Source organism: Falco naumanni, chromosome 3 (assembly GCF_017639655.2).
Source record: "Falco naumanni isolate bFalNau1 chromosome 3, bFalNau1.pat, whole genome shotgun sequence".
NCBI lineage: Eukaryota > Metazoa > Chordata > Aves > Falconiformes > Falconidae > Falco > Falco naumanni.
Window position 1 is genome coordinate 106,029,969 of NC_054056.1, and position 27,084 is coordinate 106,057,052.

Sequence of the window (27,084 nt, forward strand, 5' to 3'; positions counted from 1 at the left end):
GGAAAAGGCCTCAAGTTGCACCAGGGAAGGTTTAGATTGGATATTAGGAAAAAATTCTTCACTGAAAGGGTTGTCAAGCATTGGAACAGGCTGCCCAGGGAAGTCGTGGGTTAACCATCCCTGGAGGTGTTTAAAAGATGTGTAGATGTGGCATTTGGGAGCACGGTTTAGTGGTGGACTTGGCAGTGTTAGGTTAGTGGTTGGACTTGATGATCCGAAGGGTCTTTACCAACCTAAATGATTCTATGATTCTAACTATGCCAAATTACATCAGCTATGGATACATCTCTGTATTGCTTTCCTGTACTTTTTAAGTTGCATTCCTGAAAATCCTTCCAAAGGCACTGATTAGGCTGGTGAGATGGATGTGGTTGATAACTGTTAGTTCCTGCCATATGGATCACAATTGGAGGCTCTACAACTTGCTAATGACCTGTCTTAGCAACAGTCTGCCTGAAAAGATGAAGAAATGAAATGTCCCTGTATTTGCTGTGCTAAGCTTTGTGTTGGCAAACACTTGCTAACATATGTCATCAGCTTTGAAAAGACATGGTTTATTTATATGTTAATTACTGCAACACTTTGGGGAAAATATTTGTTGGTACAAGAGCTGTGTAAATAGTCAAATGTTGAGATCTGTTGCCATTTAAAAAAAAATGAGCACTGGCCAATAAAAATCAAGAAGTTACAGTATGAAGGGCCTCTCCTTGCTTATGGCTCAGTCCAGTCTCACTGAGATCTCCACTGATTTCTGTGAGTTGTGAGTCAGTATTTAACTGTTCTGCATGCAAACAGTAAGAAAAATTCATGCACACCCTTCCCCGAATTGGCACACTGCTTCGAGACACTGCACTACATTTGAACCCAGAAGATGGAGGTCACTTCTGGGTAACAACACACAGTGGAGGGTGTGTAAGTGTTGCTGGAAGCAATGTCAGTGATAAAATAGATCTCATCCTTCCTCAGACCCAGGGCCTCATCTGGACACGGAGCGGGGCTGTTTTGAAGGTGTCATGCCTTCTGTGAAACAGGAGCCAAAGGCCTTCACAGCTATGATCATTAAAAGTACCTCAACATCATTTGCAAGAAAATTCTGGCATTTCTGCTGTCTGAGAAAGTCACTGGGCAATGTGTAGAATTTGCTTCTCTGAATTCTCCTTATTAGTCGCTGATAGAAATGCTTCCCTTCAGACCAGCCTCATCCCATACTCCTGGCAGAAACCTGGGTAATGACATATCAGGCACTCCACAGCTGAATTTCTAGGTCGTAAAGTACTTCACAGTGAAAATTGTTCTGTCAATGTATTGAATTTTCACAGTGTTGCTATTAGCAATACTGTTTACCTTGAGGGCAAACAACAAAAGAAACAATTCTCTTGGATCTGCTTGGTGGTTACAAACTCCCCGTTGTTTACCGAGTAGTTTACAAACTCTTGGTTTTGTGTACCAGTTGTATTACAGGGCTGTGATGATGGAAGTGAGACTTGCATTTTTTCTGCATCGATAGCTGAGAAGCTGCTGGGTGCCACACCCTTTCCATGCATGGGCAGAAAGTTGCTTATCTTGCAGCCCACATTGTTATCCAGTTCTTCAAAACTACGAAACTATTGAGACCTGAGAACCCCAGAGATTCTCAGCTACCAAGAATACATATTTTGCTAGGTGTTGTATTCACACTAGGGATTAAAGTAAAATGTGGGAAAGATAAGAAATAGCAATACAATCTTTAGTAGCTATCTCCTGTATCTGTGCATGTGATGAAATGGAGAGTCTTGCCACTATGAATGGGAAAAAGATCTCACTATACAGTCTGATAGACGTTTGAGGTATCAGTTACGTTCATTATAACTTCTAGAGAAAATATAAAGGGGGAGGGGAATGAAGGGGCGAAGGACAAACTTCTACAGCCTTGATACCCACTTGTTTATCCATTCTCAGTAAAAGCAATACAAAGGCTGCTGTTAAGTATTCCTTTCCGGTCAGAGACACAATGTTTCAGATGCTCGCTCTAAAAGGGACTTCTTTGCTCCACTGAGCTCAATTTAAGGACAGAAAATAGACAGGTCAGGGCTGATACGTTTGGCTTCATTCCCTGCTGCAGAACATCAAAATCTCAGTGGCTTGCATTTTTATGGCAGTGAGTGCTGCACAACAGTTGAATAATTTTCGACCAAATGCACTAGTAAAACAAAATAATAAACTTTGTCATTCAAAGACTGCTCCTTCCCAGTAAGTGAATGATCCTGTAAATGTAAAGGTTGTGAAGGATCTTCTTTAAAATTATTACTTCAATCTTGTTAAGGATCTTGCAGTACTTCAGCGGGCAGAGGTGGGGGGAGGTGGGGCGGGCTGCGGGCATTACGTTTGATCCCCCACTCTTAGTGAAATAATATGAAACTACAGTTACGAAACCCTAAATGAGAGAGAAAAGGTGTCTGGATTTGGAAATACATCCAACCTGCAGATCGGCACCACTGTCAAGAAAAATAAGGTACTGAGTTCTGCAAGTGGCAACCAGAGAACAACTCTGCCTTGATGTATTTTAGCCCCTGATCATTATCTGTGCAGTTTAAACAGAGGACCTGTTCATCAACAAAACTAACCTATGACCTGCACACTATTCTGAGAAGTTACAGAAAAGCACAGCCTTCAGGAAACCACACAGGTTAAATAGACAAGTTGCTTAAAAGTCTATATTCTTGGCGCCACCCAAAGAAAGAGCCATTTCTGATGATGTTCACAGCTTACCCCACATCCTGTTTTAAGACAGAGCACCTGCGTAAACTACGTGGTTTTATTTTTAACCAGCTAGCTCTAATTAACCTATTACTGCCATAATTTCTTCCACCCCAGTGGAAACCTGCAGTATCTCAAGGGTTGCCTAAAAAACACATCCAGCAGGAAGCAAAGCTCTGGGTGACTGTTCATGTGTCAGGTGCTTCAAATCTGTTGGATTTCTGGGTTTGGTGTTGCCCTTGGTGTTGTACATACAGATGTCGCATGATGTGGTCCTGTTTCAGGAGTAGCACTTTCCACATCTCTGTCCAGCAACGGACCGCACAAGATACCACATCTCAGCACAGTGACTTATTTTTTCATTCTGAGAAAGTGCAGGGAAATAAAAGCCTTGTAGCTCTATGAACAATTTCATAATGTGCCACCTTTCTTCTAGCCGCTGAAGTGACATTGTAGAAGATGAAACCTACAACTGCTGGATGCAATTTCCATACACGTGCCATTGTTTCAAAGAAAACAATTTTCTGAATGGTCACGAAACTCTTCAGGGTCCCACATGCAAAAAGTCCCCAGAAGTCTCCCTTGAACAGTTTAATTAAATTCAGACTTCTGGCAAATTGATTGAAGGGACAGGTTCTACAGGATCCCACATGCCAAAGTCATTTGGCAGGGGCAGGCTCTACGGATTCTACATGGGTAATTTCTCACAATTTCTTTACATTAGCAAGCAAGTAACACCTTCTTCATTCAGTCTTTCCCTCCTGTTCTCAAGCTGAGATTGGTGGAGCAAAGCTTTACACCAGCATTACGCGATGACATTTTCTTCCTTTCTCTTTAACCTGTTGGTACTCAGTTTCCCAAAATCCTTTGGAAGAAATAATGGGGTAAAAGACATTGTACTTTGGCCCACCTATCATTCCAGACAGTCTATAGTGAATCACCACCATCATGGCTCCATCAGGACTTGTGTATCTTGACCTGAATTTCTCCTGTGGCAGAATCAAGGAAAAACGGTGATTGTCTATGAGGTGAGAGGTGTTTGAGGAAAGGTCAGCATAGCAGCTGTGGGAGTGCTGGTGCTACCTGTGCGGTGGTGCTTGAGCTACATAAAAAAGCTCTGGGAATGAGGACAGAGGACTATGTGGCTGTTTATTTTCTTATCCTCTGTAATAATACACCTTCCTGGCTTGTTTTACAAGGCTCTTTTGTCCCTCAAAATTCCCAGAGAGAGCTTCTGCTTCATGTTTGTCTGTATTCGATGTTTGAGGAGTAATGGGAAGAGAACACGTGCAGGCACATATGCAGAAACAGCTTTTTTACAGCAGTTGTTTCACAAGGAAGTTGGCCTTGGTCATCAAATTAACCAGTCTGACCAGCACTGAGGTGAGACTGCTGGTCAATCATGAAAATGCAACAGGGTGTAAGGGAAGAGCAAAGGGATGTGAAAAACTGAACTTCAATTACGGTAAAGCTGAGGTTTTTCAGCTGATCTGGATGTTAAACTAAGTTACTTCCTCACTCAAAACAAGGACACACCCAGTGGTGAGAACAAAACAAAGTTGTTTTGATTATTGCTCTCTTCCTTTCACTTTTCAGACTCTCCTACCTGCCTCCATTGCCCCAGTTAGGGTTGTTGTGTCCTTGCCTAGGAAAGACAGGACTTATTTTTGGCAGTTGTCTCTACTAACTGGCAGGCTTCATAAGGAGCAAAGATGCTATCACCAAACTGCAATAAGATCTCTGCATTAGTCCCCTCATGTTATAAGGTGGTAGTGAACAGGGCTCTTCTTAGTTTTCTTTTTTTAATTGGCTGAGTGATTACTTATATGAAACCAACCTCATTTTAAGCTTGCTTAGTGAAAGGCACAGGAACAAACACTAGCTGATGCTTCATGATGACCTTTCTAGTTGCTATTGTATAACTATGTCCTGAAAACATTTCTCTGGCAAATTTCCTTTTCTCTCCTCAGATCAGAACTGCTTTCCTTAGATAATTTAGAAGTGGATTGTGCCCAGCCTCACACAAGGTTGGAGAAGAAATGTTTCAAGGAGCCTTTCCTCCTTTGTGCCCTTGGGTACAGGCTGGCATGATCCCTCACCTGGAGACAGGCGATCAAAACTTACCTAGAGGATCTGGATTCTCAGCTCCAACTCATTCTTAGATGATACGTTTGAAAACGTCACTTGAATCCGCACTCATTGAGCCACTGTGTGTACATAGTGCCCTGCAGTCATTGCATTGCACATCAAGGAGAAACAGGCTCATTGCAACCTCTGAAGTCATTGGACCATTTTAAAGTCCAATGAGACCATAGAGCAGGGATGCACAAGCAAAGGTCTCCCACTGCATCTGAGCCTTCCAAATATTTCCATGAACTATGTTGGATGATTTTGGAATATCCGGAAGATTTATTGCATCTGTATTGTCCGTATGTTAATAAGGAATGATACCTTACAATGTCCAACTCTTACTTCCAGGACTGACTTAATTGGTCAGCATTCTGTATGTGGACTCTATGGATAGATGCTACCCACTCTGACTTTCAGGAGTTGGCAGAGCTTAACAAGACATCTATAGTCATCTTCTAGGACTTCTAGAATGATACTTTGCTTTACATTGAGTTTGTGTTTTGATATTTAAGAAGAATGACGAGGGAGACTGGTTTAGTTGAAGTATATTAGGTATGTTGTAGACTTAATTGGGATTTTCCCTGACTTGAATTATTCTTCCCACTGTGTGGACCAGGAGCTTAAGATTTAGGCAGGGCCTGTGATTTGTGTATACAGTTATTTTCCCTTGAGTTTTCTGTCACTCCTTCCCCTTACTCTCTTAACAAAATGATTTTTAGAGTGTTTTAATTGTAGGAACAGAATTAAAGCCAGTATAGAAGGATGAACTAAACCATACACAGTTCTTTGTGGCACATTGCAGAACCATTCCCTAATGGAGAACAGATGGGGTTTTTTTCCCCCAACAGTGCAAAATTCCCACTTTTTTCCCTGTGGGACAGAAGCTACTGGCTTTTAATATCATTACTCATCCGTCTAACGTAACTGATTTAAGAACAAGATGCCTATAGGATTGCACGCCTAATTAAATTCTTACAGCTCTCTCAAGATGTCTTTTCTCTTGTGAACCTTGCATGTATGCAAGACATGAGAGTCTGCATTTGTGCAGGTTTACTTGACACTTGTGTGGTTTTTACTGGCACTTACAAATGGCAAAGTCCTGAGGGACTGCTCATGCCTCGGTTTTGGATCCAACACTTGTGAATCCTGAGCTTAACCCAAATTGAAAATTGTATAGGCTGGATTCCCAGCTGCTGAATATTGATATCTCTTTATTGACTCCTGCAGAGAAGCGATGGTTTCCATCAGCTGAGGATGTGTGCATAGCTGTGTAGGTTTGAGGGTGCCCATCTGTTTAGCAGCCAGCAGGGGCTGTTCTCATCAGTGATCCCAGCCTACAAGATTTGAATTCTGACCCCATCCATCAGTGTCCCCAGGGTGATAAGTCTGACAGAGGATAGATTCAGTGGCCATAGACTGTTTGTTTTAATATAGTTTTGTTTTCTTTACTTGGCTCTTATTGAGACAATTAGAGTTTAAATTACCTCTCATCTTCCAGGTCAGCCATGAGCGATAAAAGGGTTCCAGTAAAGCAAAGAGGAGAAGATTACATGCTGGTTTCCTTCTCTAGGCTTGCATGGGGAAGATCTGTAAGGTTTTAATTTCCAGACCTGCTTAAAGGATGCTCATAATTTTTACAAACCACAAGTTTTGACTATCCTCCTAGTTTCCCCTTCTACCCAGAAAAAAGAACATTAAAGCAAAGCTGAAGAATGTAATCAAAATGGGATTTATGTCCTGAGATGTCTTTAAATGTCCTTGTAGTATTTAAATAAAGTGGAAATTATCTTTGTTATTCGTGCCAAGCTGTATCATTTCTTTGGCATATCCTGTTCTATGAAATGGGAAGTGGTTTTGCAGACTTCCTTATATAGGGCCTCTGTTTAAAATAGTTTGGGGCATTTTTTTTTTCTTCTTTAACTTTGATAAGAGAATTTAAACTCTGTTTACATTCTTCAGCTCTCTTCCTTTTTATCTTCAAGTGAAGCTCTGTTTTTCTTTGAAAGGTAAAAATGTCATCCTTAGATGAGAATAGCATTGTGCTAAGACATCTGATCAGACAATATTTTACTGCCAGTAAATCAAGAGAAAGTATGAACTCTGTACTTGGCAAGGAAGGATTCATAGCTCACAAGATGCAGCTGAAGAAAAACTTACCACAGCAAAGTAGGATCAACTAAAACAGAAACAAGGATTTTGGCAGAAAATCAGGACGCTGCACCAATAAGCAGCGGGTTCCTATCTCTCAGGACTAGATGCAGGGAGAGGAGCAGCGAAGCGGGGGAAATACCTTCAGGGAAGGAGAGGTAGGACGTGGTACTTCCTTGTGTACAACTTAAAGCATAAATGAATTATTTCAGTTTTGGGAAAATGAACAAGGATAGAATAATTATAAAGGGAGATTCTCACCTGGAGCTACTCCTTTAGGAAACAAAGCTGTCACTTGACCTCAAGACCAGCATAGAGAATCTCCTTACTGGAGGAGAGCTCTGTAATGATATAAAGCTAGCAGAGCTCATTATGATGTTCACACAGATTCGCTGCCTACCTAACCTGCTTCCAGTTCCCTGCAGGAATAACTTCCTTACAGTAAGTAGGTTATAACAGCTGTCAAAACCCCATCTGGAGCCTTGGATACTGTAAGCAAAGCCCCAGCTGACTCTTCCCAGATCTTTTGCATCAAATGCATCCCAGAGATGAGGTTTGTCTGAAGTCCTCATGGTGCAGAGTGCACAGTGGCTCATCCTGCTACAAGACCAGGAGTTGTTCAAGCAGGGATGACTTCCACTTATCTCACTGAGAAATCTGTAGGGTGAGATGAGAGCACCTCATTTCTATCACCCAGTTACCTCCAGAAAATGTCTCAGATGAGGAGAAAGAAACAGAATGGTATCTATGGAGAAAAATTTGTGAGACAGAGATTAACGAAGATAAATGCAGAGGACGGACTGTGGAGAAGTATGAAGAGGTATTCTGACCATGGATTGGAGCCAGCTGATGTGTAGAAGAAAGAGTGGAAGATACGTTACATTACTTTCAGGATTAATATTTCCATGTTCTTTGGGCATGAGGAAGAAAGGAAAACTGCATGGCGAGGGAAAAGGAAGGTTTTATTATCTTTCTATTCTTTCAGAAGAATCATGGCTGTTAAGAAAGTCAAAGATGAGCTGTTTCCCTGAAGAATGAGAAGCAAGATAAAGGCAATTTCTCTAGCTCCTCCTTTTTGTCTTCCTATTCCCCATTCCTTTTGGACCCAGCTGAAGGGGTTTCATATTCAGCAGCATGAAGGAAAGCCATGAAGTCTCTGGTGCCGAGACACTCTTTGCCTTTTACTAAGCACTTTTTCTGCACAATGTCAGCATTTTTGTCTGAGTTCAGGACTGAGGTATCAAACAACAGTTTTATCAGCCATCCAGACTTGACCTGGGGTCAAGGAGCGGGGGAAAACCACAGGTACTATGGAATAACTTGGACCCTGTGCAGCTTGAACTAAAAGCTCCAGTTTGCATTGTCTGTGACTTTCTTAGCTCAATTAAAGTGATGCAAAATACAAAAAAATCCTCTGTATTTAGCAGCAAAGATAAGATTTCATTCAATTATTTATTTGCACATCTCTGCTGCACTAGGTTTTTGAGAGAGGGTATCAACTTGCTTAATTGCCTTCCCAGTTCAATCCTGAACCAGCACATTGTGAGCTTTGTGGTGCAGAGTGCCCAGGGAAGCTTACAAGTACATAAAAAGCAGGATATTTATCAGCTTTTGACTCATTTAAAAAATAATGGTTTGTTCTGAAACTGTAAAAGTATAAACGTGGAAGTGGCAGTGGATTATCTTTTTTAAAACAGATGAATAAAAGAAAAAGTTTTTCCACTTAGAGAAGACCTGGACAAAAATGCAGGATATGACCCTTTATAGGAGTTGATGACTTGAGATGGATCCTGTGGAAGGAAGTCATAGCTGTAACGTAACGTGGATTGGTCCTCTACTGTGGGCAGTTTCACTGTGGAGCTGAAATCCAACCTTCACCTGGTTTTAAGGTAGCAAAATTCAGGGCTGTAGCTCTTTTATCATTCTCACATAGCCTAGGAGATGGGTCTGCTGAAATGCTAACTAGAAACCACACGTTCCAGACCTAGATATTTCACTGGTTTTATGACCTTTATTGAAATCAGGTTTTGTTTTCATCCGTGCTACAATCAAGTTCAATCACAGATAATCTAAACTGGGAGCTGAATAATTTCATTTGATTGGCCCCATGTCTTTGGTGAAACCATCTCTCATTTACTTGACTGCCAGGCATATGCTGAATGCCAGCTTGAGCGGGTTTGTGTCCCATGTTGATGTGTGGTTCTGTGTTATACGCAGTCTTCAGTAAGTAAAATACAAAAATCTTGTCAGAAACCATAAGAGTAATATTTCCCTTGGGATGGGGTAGGGACTGATGCACGCTTGTCAAAGTTTGAGATTTGACAGTAGTAAGTTGTTTTCTTAGGAACTCCAACAAGATGTAAATTGTCCCAGGCAGTATGAGAAAAGAGCCTTAGCACTGTGAACAATGCATCAGTTTTCAATAGCAGCACAGCAATACTAGTGCCACAATGAGGTTTTCCCTGACCTCAGAAAGAGTTTGTGATCTAGAGAAAACCAGGGAATCTGACTATTCCATTAGAGAATATATTCATTCCAGATTTAATCTGGACTCTTGGTGTTTCACCCCTTCTTCTCACACATCCCCCAAAATCACCTCAGCCATGCATAGCCAGATGTGCAACTCAGAGGCTGGATTTAGCTCTCACTCAGTCTGGCAACCTGTTTTCGTTGCTGCAAGGACACCAAATACACCAGTTAAGCCCTAACCATCCCCCAGAACCATCCCACATCTCCTGATGTTTCTGGGGGGACAGACACATTTATCTCACAGTTTGAGAAGCAACACTGCATCACAAGAAATCTTAATGGTCCACGTGGGAGCCCCGTGCTGGCAGGCGTAAGCGCTGTCATTCCTGGCATGGCTATCCAGATCTGACGGGGCGTAGGATAACTGCTGCATATCGGGAGTGAAAATACCCTCGGGGCAGTGGCCATATTTCAAGATGAGGCAAGAAGCTAGGCAAGTTTTTGTTTTCCATCATACAGCTCTGTCTTCCAATACAAATAATATCACAGTCCTATGGTCCAGAGACACTGTTGACCAGAATAATCTCCTTCACAGCCGTCAATCAGGCAAGTTCATCAGAGCACTGGCTTTTAAAATATGTATTTGACAAAAGAAATACCAGTCTACTTCCTACATAACTCTGGCCATTTTTTCTCCCTCAGTTCTTTGCTTCTCATGCCTTACCTTGTTCCCTTTACCCCTTTTACATGTATTGTCCCTTTTCTTCTCTGTAGTAAGGAGGAAATCTGTCACCCTGAGAACCTGCAACTAAGACCACTCTACAGATAAACTGTGAAGTTAACAGCTATGATGAACTGACACACTTAACCAGCACAGTAGATAGTGGCTGATGGCCAGAAAAATAGATCTTTCTTGTGCCTACATCAGTGCAGGACCCAAGGAAGAGGCAGGTCCCAAACTGAGAGATGGCATTTCAAAATTATCTTAATGCGCTACAAGACAAGGAGCAGCAGATGAGGTAGCAGCACAACTGCTGAAGCACACGAGACAGACTTCACCTAATCCAGTGTCATGACTCACGTTGGCTGCTGAAGGACATTTTAGGAAAGGATGTAAGGAATACGGTTTCTATGCAAGGTGACTCCTCCTTGGCATCCATCCTTCCAGCAGTCAGCAGCTTGGGTGCTTTCTCCTGATAATCACATTTAATGACCCACAGTGGCCCTCTCCTTTATGCATCTGCCAAACCCCTTTTCAACCCATTCTGTGCATTGCACTCCACATCCACAACTGCTTTATGTGCTGTGTGGAAAAATAATAATAATAAAAAAAAATACTTCCTTTGGCTTGTTAAATTTGCTGCCTGATTGTTTTATGAGGTACCTTCTAGGTATGAAAAAGTATTCTTCCCATTAGAAAAAGCACAATAACAGTGTTCTATTTCAGCTAGGTAAGCAGCCACAATGCAGGCTGGCATGGTTTCAGAGGCATGTATTACATGGTATTTCACTGTCGTGAATGCCAAAGGCCTAGCTTTACTTAACATGTTAGCCTTTTACTTCTTATACTCTCTTACCTTTCTGAGACAGTTCAGTCGTTTCCTTGTAATAGTGGTGATCTCTGAAAGTAGGTACCAGACCACAGATGCTGAAAAATACAAAACCTTTTGAGTTGTACGTGAAGGTCTTTTTCTTTCGCACTTGGTTTTTCCCTTATAGTTAAAGCATAGTAATTTTATGTGTTTTCTTTCTGGGCATATTTATTTCATCTGTAGCAGGAGGTTAAGCAGAACTTGATTTGTCTAGACTGCCATTGCTTCAAAGACTCAATGGCAACAGAACTGAAAATCCTTATCTTATTTGCCTTTGCTCCTAAAGGGTTTGTGTAGTCATGTTAGCTGGTGCTTTTATGCAAGTCTTGGGACCATTTACACAGCAATCAGAAAACATGTCTCTTTCCAAACAGTTTCTCAATGTGATTACATATCCTAGCCATTATTTGTGTTCCTTTTAGGATTCTTTTAAGTTGGACCAGATGCCACATTTTGGAGGATTTCACTGGGGCTGGATGAGTCCCAAGACTTCAGGAATCTTTTGGTAGTAAGTTTACAACTGGTGCATCCTACCTTACTAGACTCCACAGGGACAGCGTGACAGCATTCATGTTGATCAGTCTACAAGGAATGGAAGAGCAAACCCACACTGATAAATCTTCAGTGAAAGTCTTCAGTGAGGACTGTAGCATTTAATAATTTCCTTTGGAGATCAGGCTTATGGTGAAAGCCACAAAATTCAGAGTTGCCTAAAATGACATAGGATCAATTTTGTCATCTCTTTCTTGTAGCATCCATCCTCTCCCTCTGTTTACTGGAATTTGCTACGAGTTTCTCTTGCTTTAAGTAATCTAGTGCTTGTAATGAGAGCAATAATCCCTTAACCTTTCCTAGCTTGTATTCTGTTTATCCTCCTGCTCCCCTTCCTGTGAAGTCATCTTCAGGTACACCTGAACCTTATTGTACTGCAGTGTCATACTTAATACATCCTGGAGCCTGACCTTATCTTTGCATCAACAGATACTTCATACCATCTGCTCATGAAATGACCATTACCAGAAGATGGAGTTTCACAACCCAAACCAGGATGCATATGTGCTATTCGATGCATTAGAGCTGGTCTCTAGGATACAACATCTTATTTGAAAGTAAGCAAAATAACTTACTACCCTTTGTCACTATACAGTAGCCTCATGTATACAACTGCTTTCATCTGTAAGGAAAAACCGGACCTAAGAGGGTTTTGTGAAATCTGTGAGTCTGTGAAAACAATCTGGCCAGTATTAGCAGGCTATAGATTTAGAAAGGAATTTAGAGAATACAGAGGGCAAAAATCGCTACCTGAGCGGTCTCGATTCCTACAAGCACTAAACATAACAACCGCGTCAGCCACGAAATAAAGCATACCCCACTATTAACCTGGCTGTGAGATGATCTGATAGTCTGTCTTTCTCAAAGTGTGAAAGCAAAAAGCTTTCTTTGAACTAGAAATCAATGGCGATAACATTTCCCTTTCCCCCCGCTACAGCAAAGCTGGAGCCTGGGTCCCGGTAGTGGAAAGTCCTTGACTGGTGGCAGCGAAGAGAAAATCATCACCTGCTCAGTCACAAACAACACATAGGCCTACAACAGTTTGTTAAATAAGATCAGCTAATAGTTGCACAGCGGAGCTTCAAAGCTTCACAGTGCAGTTAATGAAAGCTTTGTAGATGCCGTGTTCCCGCTGAAGCCTTGGACTTTGGGTTTAATATTTAATGCAAGAAATCTGAGGCTGTTTAGACTTACTCAGTTTTCAGAATAAAAAGGAACAGAATTGCTAGGAAATGAGCATAAATTTTGACTTCTAGACCTGATCCCAACTTTGTTTACAACATTTAAAATGACTTCACTAAATCATTAAAGCAGATATCCTGGTTTGCAGGTGCAAGAGCAAACCTTGAACTGGAGTCTCTGTCCTGACTAAGTTTGATTTTTGGATGGAGTCAGGCTTCTGTGTGGTGGAATTATGTGGGGGACTCAGTCTTAATTGTGCTGTTTCCTCCAGTACCCCAAGTTGATACCTAATCTATCCATGTGTTAGGCTGTATTGAAGGGAAGGTTTGTTTTAAAAAAAGTTTTCCAGTAACTCTTCTCACAGGGTGCGGCACAGTAAGTTTGTAAAGAACCAATTATTTGCAGTAGCATTGTAAACATTTTAGCCCACAAATTGAAATATGTATCATTAACGAGGAAATTTTGTGTATTTCAGTGAAAGGGTTCTAGCTCAGAAGCTATTTTCCAGGAGAAAGAAGACTGTTTCAAAGCCCAGTTCGCATTGTAAAACCTCCTCCTTTGCTACCATTTTCTTACCGTAGAGTATATATAACCTTAATTTTTCAACATAGACATATGCATATGTATGCATGTATGTATGTATGACTTCTTATACATGAGCATCCAAACTTTTTCATTTACTTATATTTCTATCCTTCATTTTTGTAAGGGTGAACTGCAGTGTCTTTCCATTATTCCAGTATAGTCAAATGGTACTGACAGTCAGACATAACATTGACTTATGAATGCCCTCTCTCAAGAGTCTTCATTTGGTTGCTGTCTTCTTTTGCCTAGCGTAGGGTCACGCTGCAAGCAATGTGATGGACTGGGTACCCATAAAGGGTACATGGGTACATCCATGACACTTTAGCGCAATGCAGATAACCACATTACCTCTGGATGGGATATTAGAAGGCAGCTGTGATAGCAAGACAAGTGAGCATGTGAGCCCTGGTGAATCTTCCTTTGAGATGTTACCACTCAGCTCTGGGATGAAGTCGGTTTGTGCTGAGCTACCAGACTGCGAATGAAACAGCTGAGTTGTAAGCACATGTTCCCTTCCAGCTCTGCATAGGCTCCCCACCTTGCAGCACAGGGGTGACAATGAGCAGCCGAGCAGGAACTAACACTTCAAGATGCTGCAGCCATATGTTAGCTTGCAAGAAGCAGGGATGCCCAGTCTCCACTGCCTTTTCAGAGCCAATTTGAACCTCAACCAGAACTCCATCATGTCTCTCGCAACAAAACTGATGGCATTTAGCAGAGAATGCTATTCACATTTGTTCTTATCAAGTCCACACTAATTTAAGCATGCATCCTTTTACCCTTGCTGAATCCAAAAACCATTGCTTCTTTTCAGGGTACTGGAATTTCTTGTAGCAGAAAGGTATCTGACGGTGTCCTTCAGAATGGCCCTTCAAATTGCTTCCTTTATCCTAAGTCCTCCTGCAGTGCCAGAATTTTTTCAGCATAGCAAAAATATTTCATTCATTATCAGGAGCTTAGTCATCTGATTCTTGGTGCTGATGCTGCCTTTCTGAACAATGGCTGGCTGCCACTCTGTCTGCTTCTGTGGGAGAGCTGCGCTCTGTAATCTTTGTGTGTTTCTTTCTCTCTCTCTTTTTTTAATATCCTTGGCTTTATCATGGGAATTGATTTTTCTAAATGTCCACCTGGTATGTTTTCTCTTCCTTAGAAACAGAGATCAGGTGTTAATTTGTACCAATGTCACTGACTTCAGATGATAATGAGTTCAGAAAGGATGGAAAATCAAAGTGTATTCCACCATGCCTAGAGGAGCAAAACTGTGTAGGGAAAATCTTCCACGGCTGGGCAAAGTAGCTGGAGGGCACGCTACCCCTCCCTTACTGTGCCTTTATGTATCTGCCTTTATCCTCTCTTTAAATGATTGGCATGACCATACGACCCCAGGGGAAAAGATGGAGAGAATAAGAAGAGCCCCACAAAGCTGCATCATGCATTAGCTGTGAATAGAACAAAGCCAGGGCAATACAGTTCTGAGCAGCTTTACTCCATCCTCTCTGTCCCTTTGGGGAAACCTCAGATCACACGTGTCAGCTACCAGGAGCACAGCAAGAGGTAAGCTGAGCTGCCTTTGCGTGTGGAAAGTAACATGGACACAGATGTAGAGTACTCTGATCAAAGCCTCCCATGATGGGAATATGAGCTGTGGAGATCCCTGGGTCTAAATGCATTTTTCTTGGCCCAGCTTCGAGCCCAAATGGTATCATACTTGTTCCAGTCTCATGTGCATAGGAAAAATTAGCCTGAGGACCTTTTGTGTTCCTTTGTTTCTCTCTGCTTGGAAGGAAAACCAGAGATATTATGGTCATGAGCATAGCAGAAATGTTGGATAGGAAAGGGCTTCATGAAGGCTTCTTGATAAGGATATTTACAGCAGCACTGTTGCCACATCATCTTACTCTGTTCTCTCTAGAACAAAGGATTTGTCCAGAGTCTCCTTGTGTCTCCTTATTGACAGTAGGGATGAGGGCCTGTAGCCATTGCTTGGGACCAGAGCATCACAAACCACATTTATTGTGCTGAGCCTCTCACAGAGAATTTGTAGTTGTTTTTTTTTTTTTTACCTCTTTGAAGGTGAGCCCGAGAAATACTTGTGCACCTTTGTGTACAGGACAGCATGGCACACGGATAACGTGGCAAGCTTTCAGCAAGTGATCATCAAAGCTATTAAATGCCAATCAGCTAAGCTGAAATTATACTAGGTCAGCTTAGTGGTCTGTTGACAATGTCTCTCATTACCCAAGTGATAGAGCTACAGATAGTTCTTGGGCAAAATGCACTGTTATTGTTTTTTCCTGACAAAATTAATGAAGGCCAGAACTTTAAGAAATGGTACCCAAACTTGGGCTCTTCTGTCAGTAGTCCAGTTCCCCAAAGTGGCCCAATTTTCAGAAACGTTGAAATGGCAACAAATCCCACTGAAGCTGATGAAGATTTTGGCATAGATTTTCAGGGCTAAATGATTAACAGAGATATGCAAATCACTGATGATCCAAGATAACTGCCTTATTTCTGCTTACACTTTTGATAAGAGATGTCACCGTGGAAAGGAAATGAGTCACATGCTTCTAAAAGGGCAGGAGAGACCCGTTTCTGAACAGTGTGAGTACATTCCTGGCAAGACCATGACAGGGAAATTAAACAGAGTAACAGATCAAACATGAAGGCAGATGAACTGCAGTAGCAAAACCCCTCCCACAAAGATGGGTTTTCCCTCTGATAAGCTGTGCTGTGTGGCTCTCGCAAAAATCTTTACAAGCAGAGTGGGTGGCTTCCTGAGGCTTGCTCACAGTAAAGCAAAGGGAATAACACCGTGGACGTCCTTGTTGCTTGGTGTACATACTTACCCACTTTTAATACAGAAGCTGATTTGTGACACTTTCTCTCTGTGATAGGAAAAGACTACCTGAAATTGGTAAAACTAACTGCTAACCTCTCCAAACTCCAGCAAGTTATTATTTGCTTATGCAACCCCACAAAAGAACATTAAAAGACTTCAGATGTTGTCATTACCATGTTGGAGGACATAATGAAAAACTAAGTACTGGACAATCTGTGATCATCAAGGATGGGACAGAAGACTTGCTACTTGCTAGCCCTGAAATCTGTGGGAAATTTGGGACTGCATTTAGACATTGTTACTCCTACACTGCTTTTCAGTTCAGACACGCTGTCTGCAGGTTCCCTTGCCTAACGCTCCTTTGTGTGTTTTCTATATGTATTGGAATCATTACGGCCACTGTTTTCCATTCAGGAACCATGGCTGAACAAGGTACTTGCTTATGTACTTGCTTAGATGTCAACTATGTTAAACTCTCTCCTTTTAGTTTTTGCCCTAAGAATTTTATATTTTTCAACGTTCTATATTTTACCCAGAATTGTTCTTTATATTGACTTCTGATTTAACACTTTCAGCAGTGGACCCGATAAAAGGAAACATTCATTACTGGTATGAAGAAAAAACTTATCAAGAAAGGACAATTATCTGAAGCAATACCAACAACCTGATCTAATTTCTCTGGCAAGGATGGTTTTCAAGTGATGACATGACTATGGGCCAGATTTGAATTCAGTGATCCTAGTGTAAATCTGAAAAGAGGGAGGAGTGCCTAGTCTATGCCCTGACTTACCAACGCAAGCCCCCTGAAGTCAGTGGAGTTGAAGAAACAGAACTGAATTTTCCCCTTGGAGTTCAATGACATTGCTTTGGATTTACGTCAGTGAAGCTGACAGCAGACAGTCATTTTGCTGAACATTGCCAAGAGGAAAGATCATGGTGAGCTGCTAATATTTGTTGCTGGAAACAATCCAGGAATGATACAGAAGCCAGATTTTTATAAGCTTTGAAACCATGCTCTAGGCGCCCTATGTGGGTCAAGGTACTAGGCAGTAATGGAAGTCAAATTGGTCCTAGGCCTTTTTAATCCTGTCTGATCCTATAACCTTCTAATTTTGGTCATTTTCCTTGAGCTTCTTGAATCTCTTTCAGGACAGCAATGAAAGCAGGTGTAAGAATGACTTAAGATCCAGCTAGGCTCCCAATGACAGCTTAAACAAACAATATATAAGTAACATTCACCTTTTCTGCTAGTTGCAAATGATCGGTAGATTCCCACATAGAAATTAAACTGTTAACAATCCAGTCTGGGAAAGTGCTGAGTGTCTCCTACAAGGTGGCAAGAGGCACCTGCTGCCAGCGTACAGCACCGTGATAGCTCCAACTGTAAAGTTATCCAACAGCCTGTTCTGATAGACACTTACAATGGAGTTCTGTGATATACTGCTTTTGCTAAGGAAACTGCTTGTGGGATGAGAAATCAGCACAGAAAGGAAGTCAGGTTTCTTGCTCTCAGAATGTATACGGGCTTATGCAATTTTATAACCAATACATTTTTTAATCCACCCCCAAAACTGTTTCCTGGTCTCCTTTTATTCTCCAAGAAGAATCGTCCCTCTAGTAGAGACAAGCAGAAAAGACTGTGACCTTTCAAATGAACTTGGAAATTCCTAAGTATGTTTTTACAGTATGGCTCAGGTGCTCACTCTTTGTCTGAACAAAGTATTTTCAGGGAGGGGGAGGGGGGGAAGTATGTAAGAGTGAGTGTATATGTGTGTGTATGCATATGCGTGTGAATTTTCTTCCTGCCTCTCCACTGAAAGTGGAACACATAATTCATTTTTTCGCTGTAGTAAGATCTGGTAAACTATGAGTAAATTCTGTTACTGTCTGGTTAAATGAACATAACAAGGCTGAGGGGAATTATCCAACCTATTTCAAGTACATGATGAATATATGTTTTCAATTCCGTGACTGTTTATTCGTCTCTTTTCCAGTAAGAGTTGGTGAACGTTATTTTAGATCAATTGTGTGAGCAGTTTAAGGAATCCATACAGCTGGTTGAGAGTCACCAAACCACAGTTCATATTCCAAGGAGAGCACTGCAGTAACATTGTGCCTTCTGCATGCTTGCCTCTTTCAGAACCCAGTGAAATTTAGATGTTTGATCTGAAAAACAAAGCCAAAGTAAAGCCCTTAAATTCCTATCCTAGAAGCAAGTTGAAGCTAATTACTAACAAATATTCCCCTTGAAGTCTGTGGATATGAATTTGTCAGCAGATGATGCCTCAGACATTGACCCCTTTGTCAAGGTGAACTTAATCAACCCAGATAATTTGTTGTTTATCTGATGGAATGCTGGAATGGAGCTCTAATGACAATCTTCGCTAATTCCAACTGCCGTGTAAATATCATAAAAACATACAGTAAAGATATGGCCTGGTTCCAGGCATGAAAATATTGTCCTTTGTGATTAATCAAATGAAGGGAAGGGAATGACTGTAGTGTCAATGCTAAAAAAAAAATTAATATTCAGCAACAGGAGGTTATACTAATGTGCCTTTTCAGTACTGCCCATACTGTTTTAGCTGGGTTAACACACTCTGGAAGCCTTTAGGGTCTTGCAGACTGGTCTCTGTCCCTGAATTTGATGGCCGTGTTTTTCATCTCATATCTTAGAAATGTTCCCCTGATATCAGATTTACCTCTCAGAATGCAGTCTTTTGCCATAGAGTTCTGTCGAAGAAGGCTTGATAAAATAGAAAACAATCCAAATAATATGTTCAGCAGCAGATAACAATTAAGATATATGCTTCTTACCTCAATATTTCTTTTGCTTTGCCTCATTCCTTCACCTTTTTGGCCATCATTTTCCCAAACAAAGCTTCTGGCAGTGCACACTGTAGATGACAATAAAATCCCCTGGTGGAAATTACCTTATCTAGCTTTTGATAGCCACACTATAAGTTTGTGTCTGAGCTAGTTATCCTATTATAGTCGACTCCAATACAGTCAATAGAGTTTAGAGTGTGACTGAGCTGACCAAAAGCTGTTGTCTGCTTCAGGATGAGAGGAATTACACCTTAAAGCCTTTTGAGTTGATTGACCTTCACTCTATTGATTATGAGGAGAGCCAGAAGTTTAGATATAGAACTCCACACTGTAGTGAGATGTGTCTCCTCCATCTTGACTTTAATGGGGTGTTGATCAAACCCTTAATATACACATATACCGGGACTCTTGATTTTCTTTTCTTTTCTTTTCTTTTCTTTTCTTTTCTTTTCTTTTCTTTTCTTTTCTTTTCTTTTCTTTTCTTTTCTTTTCTTTTCTTTTCTTTTCTTTTCTTTTCTTTTCTTTTCTTTTCTTTTCTTTTCTTTTCTTTTCTTTTCTTTTCTTTTCTTTTCTTTTCTTTTCTTTTCTTTTCTTTTCTTTTCTTTTCTTTTCTTTTTTCTTTTCTTTTCTTTTCTTTTCTTTTCTTTTCTTTTCTTTTCTTTTCTTTTCTTTTCTTTTCTTTTCTTTTCGTTTCTTTTCTTTTCTTTTCTTTTCTTTTCTTTTCTTTTCTTTTCTTTTCTTTTCTTTTCTTTTCTTTTCTTTTCTTTTCTTTTCTTTTCTTTTCTTTTCTTTTCTTTTCTTTTCTTTTCAGACAATGAACAAGCAATTAGAAACCTATGAGTAACATAATTGTTCTGTGTCAATAGATGTACCATAGTGAGTCACTAACCTTGCAGCTCCTTTCATCATCACTCAGACAACAAACAACATTGGACATGACAAAATTATTTGGTATATCTGCTGTCAACATGAAAAAATATTACTCATTTGAGTTTTCCAAGTAGGAGATGGAGGATAGCTTCAGTTCATCTTTAATAGGTAGGTTCATGATACATATACCTCTCTGGGAAAAGCAATAATCTGATGTTCACTTGTCTTCTCTTGATAGTGTGTGCTGTAACTTGAAGCTTTCCCTGGTTCCTTTTGACGTTGATTTGATTATTTTTGTTACTGTTTCATGTTCTTGCTGGACAGCTCCTTTTTCAAAGTGCCGTAGTAGCAGAGGCAATAGGAAGCCAAAGAACATCCTGCTCAGACTAATGAGGTTTTTTGTTAAAAGGACAGCTAGGTTTTTAGTGTAGTCTACCAGGTCGGAAGAGAACCAGAAGAACATGCTCTGTCAGCTATCTGCTGGTTAATGTCATATATTATTGCTACCTTCTCCCACCACTTTTTGCATTCTTTTGACTTCATGGGTTTTACCTAGTTACTTTGGGGGATTGTTAGCACTTTATCCAGATTCAGATCTTTGTTTCTTGAGACTGACTTCAGGTTTTAGTTACATGAAGCCCTACTCATTTGTGAATGCCTATGAGATAACTTTAACCCCAGGACTGATGTTTGTAATAAGGTAAATAAGTAACAATACTAGTTGGAACAGGAAGAAGTGTGTAGATAAAACACTGCCTCTGTTAGGGGAAAGGTTGGCAGATTAGCTGTGATCTTGGAGGAATGGGACATAACGTAGACAGAAGATGAAGTATTCTCAGCCATGGAAGAGCTGTGTCATATGTTTTCAATTTGAAATATGGCCACACAGGATGTAAATGCAAACCAGGCTGGTGGAAGTCAAAATCCCCTCCTTTTGAGAACCACTAAATGACATTTTGGGAAGAGATGTATCTGTTCCACTGTGAAGTTGGTGGTGGACATACAATATGACAATGTCAGAAAAATTTCCAAAATGAATGAGTTACATGCTTTATGCTGTGAATGCTCTTAGCTGTACTAATTACATATATATTTAATAGTATGTAACTCAGGGACAACATTATGCCTCTGACTTGAGTACATCATCCACACCAGGCCAGATCTAGAGAGAAGATCTTGAGGCCAAATGAGAACATGCCTATGGTTGTTATTATTAAGCACCCACTCTGGGAACATTCTTGCTATATGCTTTCCCAGTTCAGACATTCCCCCCCAGCCCTCTTCTCTGTCAGAAACACGATGTCTGGATGGACTGTCCAACAGTGGCTCTTACAGCAGGCATTATGTGGACACTCAAAAAGGCTCTGAGAAATCATAATGATAAAATACAAAAATGCATCCAACAAGAGCTGCATGTCTATATTTGTGGGAAGAAATTTATCTGTTTAAAGGTGTGAGATTAAAAAAGAAAAGACTACTCAAGTAGATCTGCTGATGCAGGTGTAGCATGACTGAAGACGGATATTTCTGTGTCTCTAGGAAGGCCCTGTCACTGTGATGCAAGAGCCATATGTGACTAATAAATGATGATCTTGGTTAATGGTTAATTGAAATGGTTAATCTTCTGTTACCTCTTTTATCTACAACATTTTTCCAAAGTGATTTGATAATATCCTTTTTGCCTAATTAGAGAAGCCTTCTATAAATCATTCCTGGAGGAAGATGATAGACTGCTGGTAAGAATGCTGGACAAACGAATTTAAAAGATTATTGAAAGTTTTAGGCCCTCAGTGGAAAGATGTTGAATGTATATGCATGTTAGTTTGTCTTATTGTTGCTGGTTAAAACACTGCCTGGAAAATAAATAATAAAAAAACCTAAACACCTGAGCTGGTGACCAGCTGACCATTACTATTTGATTTCCTATTTTTAGCAATGTTTCAGTTGAATGTATTTATTCTTCCAACCCATTACTAAGAGTGCTTCACTGTGATAACAAAACAGTTTTTTTAATCTTTGGTAGAACTATGTTTTAGAGACAGTGAAATAGCAGGAAGATGGAAAAATAATGTAAAATCTAGTTCTGAAATGAAACCACATAAACTTAAAAAACTCAGCACTCCTGGTGCTTTTTAGCGGTGAAATAGCTAGTAACTTTATTTTTACCTACTGCGAAGGTGACTGAGGTAGCAAAAAGAACCCAATTTATATGTTGTTTTCTATCTATCTGCACTATTGTGTTTCTGGAAGGCAAAGAGATACCTCTTACTAAGCCATGGCAGCTGTGAAAATCTAAATCTGTCCTCCTTTCCCAAGTTTTTCTTTATGGCAACGTTTTAACACTTAGTGCTAACTGATGATGGATACATTTAATCCAGAAAATTCAGTTGCTTTACTCCTGCTGCTGCTGCTATGGTTACAGATAATGACATAACTTTTTGTTCTGGTGGTGGTGATGATAAGGGTTGTTATGATGGGTCAAACTGAGAATTTACAAAGTCAGAAAGACTCCTCTGAAGGCAAATCTCTGTTGTGGTTGAGTAGCACTTGAAGCAGAAGTCCTGGATCTTCTTTCCAGGAGTTGAAGAAAGAGTAAGGTTTACTTTTTACCTTTTTTGATAGTCTTAAAAATGCATACAGGTGTCATTTATGTATTTAACTACATTTTAAAACATAGCTATGTGTATATGTATTTTTCTAATTATTACTCTAGATTAAAGAACAAAATAGTGTTAGGAAGAAGTGGTGAAGTCAGATGTAGAGGGTGATTAGATCCCAATCCCACCCAAAGGCTTCCAGCAGTCTGAAAACCAAAGATTCCTTTTTCTCTCACAGCCATGCCTAACTCTGTTAAATCTATTTCTTCTGCTTAGGCCCATCACAGCTCATCACACTCCTTGGGTATGCCTATCACCCTGGAAATGTCTATGCTTTCAAAGAGGTCTCAACCCCTAAGGTCAGATGATTTTACCTATATGCAATGTTGGCATGCTTCTGTCACTTATATCTTAGTAGTTTACTTGGTGTTTTCCAGGAAGCAGTCCTGCAGACCTCCGCCACAGTAGAGTTTCTATCCAATCCTTTCTGTTGGTAGGTGATGCAGGAGAAAAGTACAGGGGAAAATAGGTGTTTTCTTAAGGTCTACAGCTTTTTTTAATCTCTCCTGTAAATCTCAGGTTTTTCTCTGTCTCTTGCAGAACCTGACAAAAGGAAGGATCCAAATTGGGTAGCATTCCTCAGGCTTCCATTTCCAGCAGCTTTCTAGTAATTTTGTCAAGCCACAGAAAACAAAAAGCACTGGGCCAGATTTCTCTCTCATTTACACCGGCATGCATTTGAACATAAAGCCAGCAAACTCAACACAGTTTCACAGCAATTAAAATAAGGTGCTATCAGAGTTGGATGAGCTGCTTTTGGTTGACTCTCAAGGAACTTAGAGGTATTCAAGCACATTTCAACCCAGGTGATTGCTTAGTATTTCTGCATACTCATGCTAACTATACAGATTTTCTCATCATGTTTGCTGACACTGACCACCCCTGCTCAGGTCCCATGCTTCATCGTCTAGGTTGCATTAGTGCCAAAACAAACTTTTTGTGAGATAGTGGGAAGCTGTAGATTTCATAGTTAAATACAACACTGCATAGTGCATCTGCTCCATCACTGAGTCCTGATCAGCAGGTTAAGTGTTATAGACAGTTTGTGCTGGCAACTGAAATAACCAATGGATGGAGCAGCTGCCTTGCAAAGAGAGACTGGAGGGTCTGGGGAGCTTCATTTTGAAGGGAGAAAGCTGTGGAAAGTGTACAATAGAGTTTTATGGAATCATGAAGGGTTGGATAAGGTAAATGTAGAATCTTTTTTTGCCACCCTCCACGATAGTAGAACTACAGAATAATTCATTAAATAATTATATGATTGATATAAACCAGATAAAGTACTTTCTTACATCAAGCATGGTGACCTTCTGGACAGAGAGAGATGAGGATAGACAGCAGTGGCAACTTTAGAAGGAGGTTAGGGAAGTTCACGGACATCTGGTCAATTAACAGACACAATACAGCAAGAATATATCCCTAATATCCCTAATAAGGTGGCTGCAGAAGCTGAGGAAGCACGAGGTGAATGGGCCACAGGGTCCAGGTATGCTTCTTGTATGGCATCTCCTAGCAGCCCCTGCAAGAGACAAAATGCTGAACTGGGTTATTATGGCCAGTAGGGCTTTTCTTTTGCTGTTATATTCTCCCTTACTATCTTTTGTGATGTTTTTTCCATTCCAATTGTGAGGAACATTTTAACTGGCTTCTGGAGCCCACTAGAATGCTGGTTTTACAGCATGCTACTGAGGGTATGCATTGCATGCCCTGGGGTGCTGCATAAGAGCAGGAATGAACATGCAAAGCTTTCTGGGACAATCTGGAGGACAGCACAGGGAAGAAGGAGCCAAACTCCTTCGTTTGGTGCCATCCAGCAGAACCCCTCCTGTGAACTGTCGAGACCCACAGGCACACCCAGGCTTTGTTCTGGAGGGAACTCGTTGCTTTATGGAAAAAAATAATTGAAGAACAAGTAACAGTTATGACATTTATGAAACAGGCAGGGATAGTCAGAGGACCAGGACACACAGCTGGGACCTGAGGTATTTGAGACCATGAACATAACTGGATTAAGTTTCACCTATACTATTAGCTAGTTTGCTGTACTGAAAAAGGATCAGGACAACTTGCAAAGGGTTGGAGCCAACAATAGGAGCCTGCATGGGGTCACATAGTTGACTTCCCTCCCTGTTTGGTTACATGGGCCAGCACTTGGTTAAAACTGAGGCCTCTTTCTTTCATTGTCCTGCATGGTGCTGGCAATGAATAGGCTCCTGGGGTTGTGGCTTAAAGGGATTATTAGGAAAAAAACCCATGCCTCCTACAAAAATCCAGCACAAAAACCTGTGGCAGTTTAAAAGACCAATGAAGAGAAGGTGTTGAGCTTTAATTATGGTCTTTCTCCATGTATGAGGCAGAAGAATCAGAGCAAATTCAGGTGAAAGCTTCAGCTCCCTCAAGACAAACACAGCAGGGTCAGACTGAAGCTGTTCCTAATTGCCTGAGCCAGAAGGAAAAGATGACAGCAAGGAAGGGCCCCTATATGGAAGCACATGGTGTCCTACTCCTGGTTTTTCTCAAATCCACATGTTCCTGTGGCTGTGGTAAAAATGGTGTTTGAGTGGCTCGTAAGATTTAATTGCATACAGAGCTTTACGACATTACCAACGTGCTCATTTTTACATAAACTCTTTTTGCACGTCGTAGACAATTTTGTGCATGATCTTGTGGCATCAGAAACAGAAGGATATGGGCTTTCTTGACATTATTTGCCTCTCTGCAGGAGCATATGATTGTAATGTCTGCAAATAAATATGCCCAGCAACAAAGGTTTTTCTATTAAGATTTTCTATGAGGCCCTACAACCTTCAGAATTACTATGAGACTCGTGTTGTCAGTTGAGTCATACAGAAAAGTCAGGATGAGATTATTTGCTTCCTCATGTCTGATTTATTGCTCTATTTTTCAGACCACTGCACTCCTAGGTCATGGATGACAGTGTGTGTATCAACATCTTTTGGGGGGAAGCTCTGAACATAGCTTGCTGCATATGGCAACCTAAATATGCAGCTCATGATCCTGTCCAAGTAAAAATTGCAATGTAAGGAAGCCCTGATAGACTGCTCTTCATTTCTGCCTCTCTTTTCCAGTAAAACATTCTGTCTATTATGTTGATTGAATCTCTAAAATTGTCTGCTCCCTTCCTGCCTTTATAAATAGTTTCCTATTTGATGTGTATTTACTTTCATTTTTCTTTTTAGGTTAGAATGCACTTGTCATTGTAACAGTGATAATAATTTGCAATAGATGTTAAGATCCTGTTAGTACTTTGAGTAACAGAGAATTGAGACACTGACATACAGTTCCCAGAAATATTTATTCAGTTTTCCATACTTATTTGTGTGTAGTTCGTCATTTCATAACAGCAGCCTGAAGAGAGATCACAGATGAACTTCGTCAGTTCTGACTGAGTTTCAATTGAAAAATTCTGTTAAATCAAAGTTCTTCAAGTGGATTTCAAGGAGTGTGAACTGCTGCACCTTTAAATCAAGAAAATGTTCATATGAATTTCTGGGAAACCGAACTGTTTGGTATTGTGTTGTGTATTATAGTCTAGCCTCTATGTCGGGGAACAAGATTTCACCCTGTCTGAATTTGCATGTTTATTTCAAGTTATTTACTAAATAATTTGTTTCTAAGTCAAATTCATTAATATCTTTACTCTTCCACACTTTTTTTATGTATTGCTGTGCTGGGTTGACCCTGGCTGGATGCCCAGTGCCCACCAAAACTGCTCCATCACTCTTCCATCCTCAGCTGGGCAGGGGAGAGAAATTATAACAAAAGGCCTGTGGGTTGAGGTAAGGGCAGGGAGAGATCGCTAACACGTTACCGTCATGAGCAAAACAGACTTGACTTGCAGAAATTGATACTACCAATCTAATCAGTGTAGGATAATGAAAAATAAAACCTAAACCTTAAACCACCTTCCCCCCACCCCTTCCTTCTCCCCAGGCTCAACTTCACTCCAAATTTCCCTCCCTCCTCCCCCCCAGCAGTGCAGGGGACAGGAATGGGGCTGGGGTCAGTCCCTCACACGCTGTCCCTGCAGCTCCTGCCTCTCAGGGGGAGGCTCCTCACACTTTGCCCCTGCCTACCGGGGGCTCCATGGGCTGGGGGCACGGCCTGCCCCGCCGGGGGTGCATGGGCTGGGGGCACGGCCTGCCCCACTGGGGGCTGCATGGGCTGGGGGCACGGCCTGCCCCGCCGGGGGTGCATGGGCTGGGGGCACGGCCTGCCCCGCCGGGGGTGCATAGGCTGGGGGCACGGCCTGCCCCGCCGGGGGTGCATGGGCTGGGGGCACGGCCTGCCCCGCCGGGGGTCCATGGGCTGGGGGCACGGCCTGCCCCGCCGGGGGTGCATGGGCTGGGGGCACGGCCTGCCCCGCCGGGGGTGCATGGGCTGGGGACACGGCCTGCCCCACCGGGGGCTCCATGGGCTGTGGGCACGGCCTGCCCCGCCGGGGGTGCATGGGCTGGGGGCACGGCCTGCCCCA

General features: G+C 41.3%; 1 long non-coding RNA gene across 2 annotated transcripts in view; it reads right to left on the reverse strand.

Annotated features, from left to right (window-relative positions):
- LOC121084460 overlaps positions 1–11,223 on the reverse strand; it is a 43,325-nt gene extending 32,102 nt beyond the window's left edge. For both annotated transcript variants that reach the window (XR_005826737.1, XR_005826738.1), the window contains exon 1: positions 11,061–11,223. This is a non-coding gene — a long non-coding RNA (uncharacterized LOC121084460). The remainder of the gene's footprint in view (positions 1–11,060) is intronic.
- Positions 11,224–27,084: the final 15,861 nt, after the last annotated feature.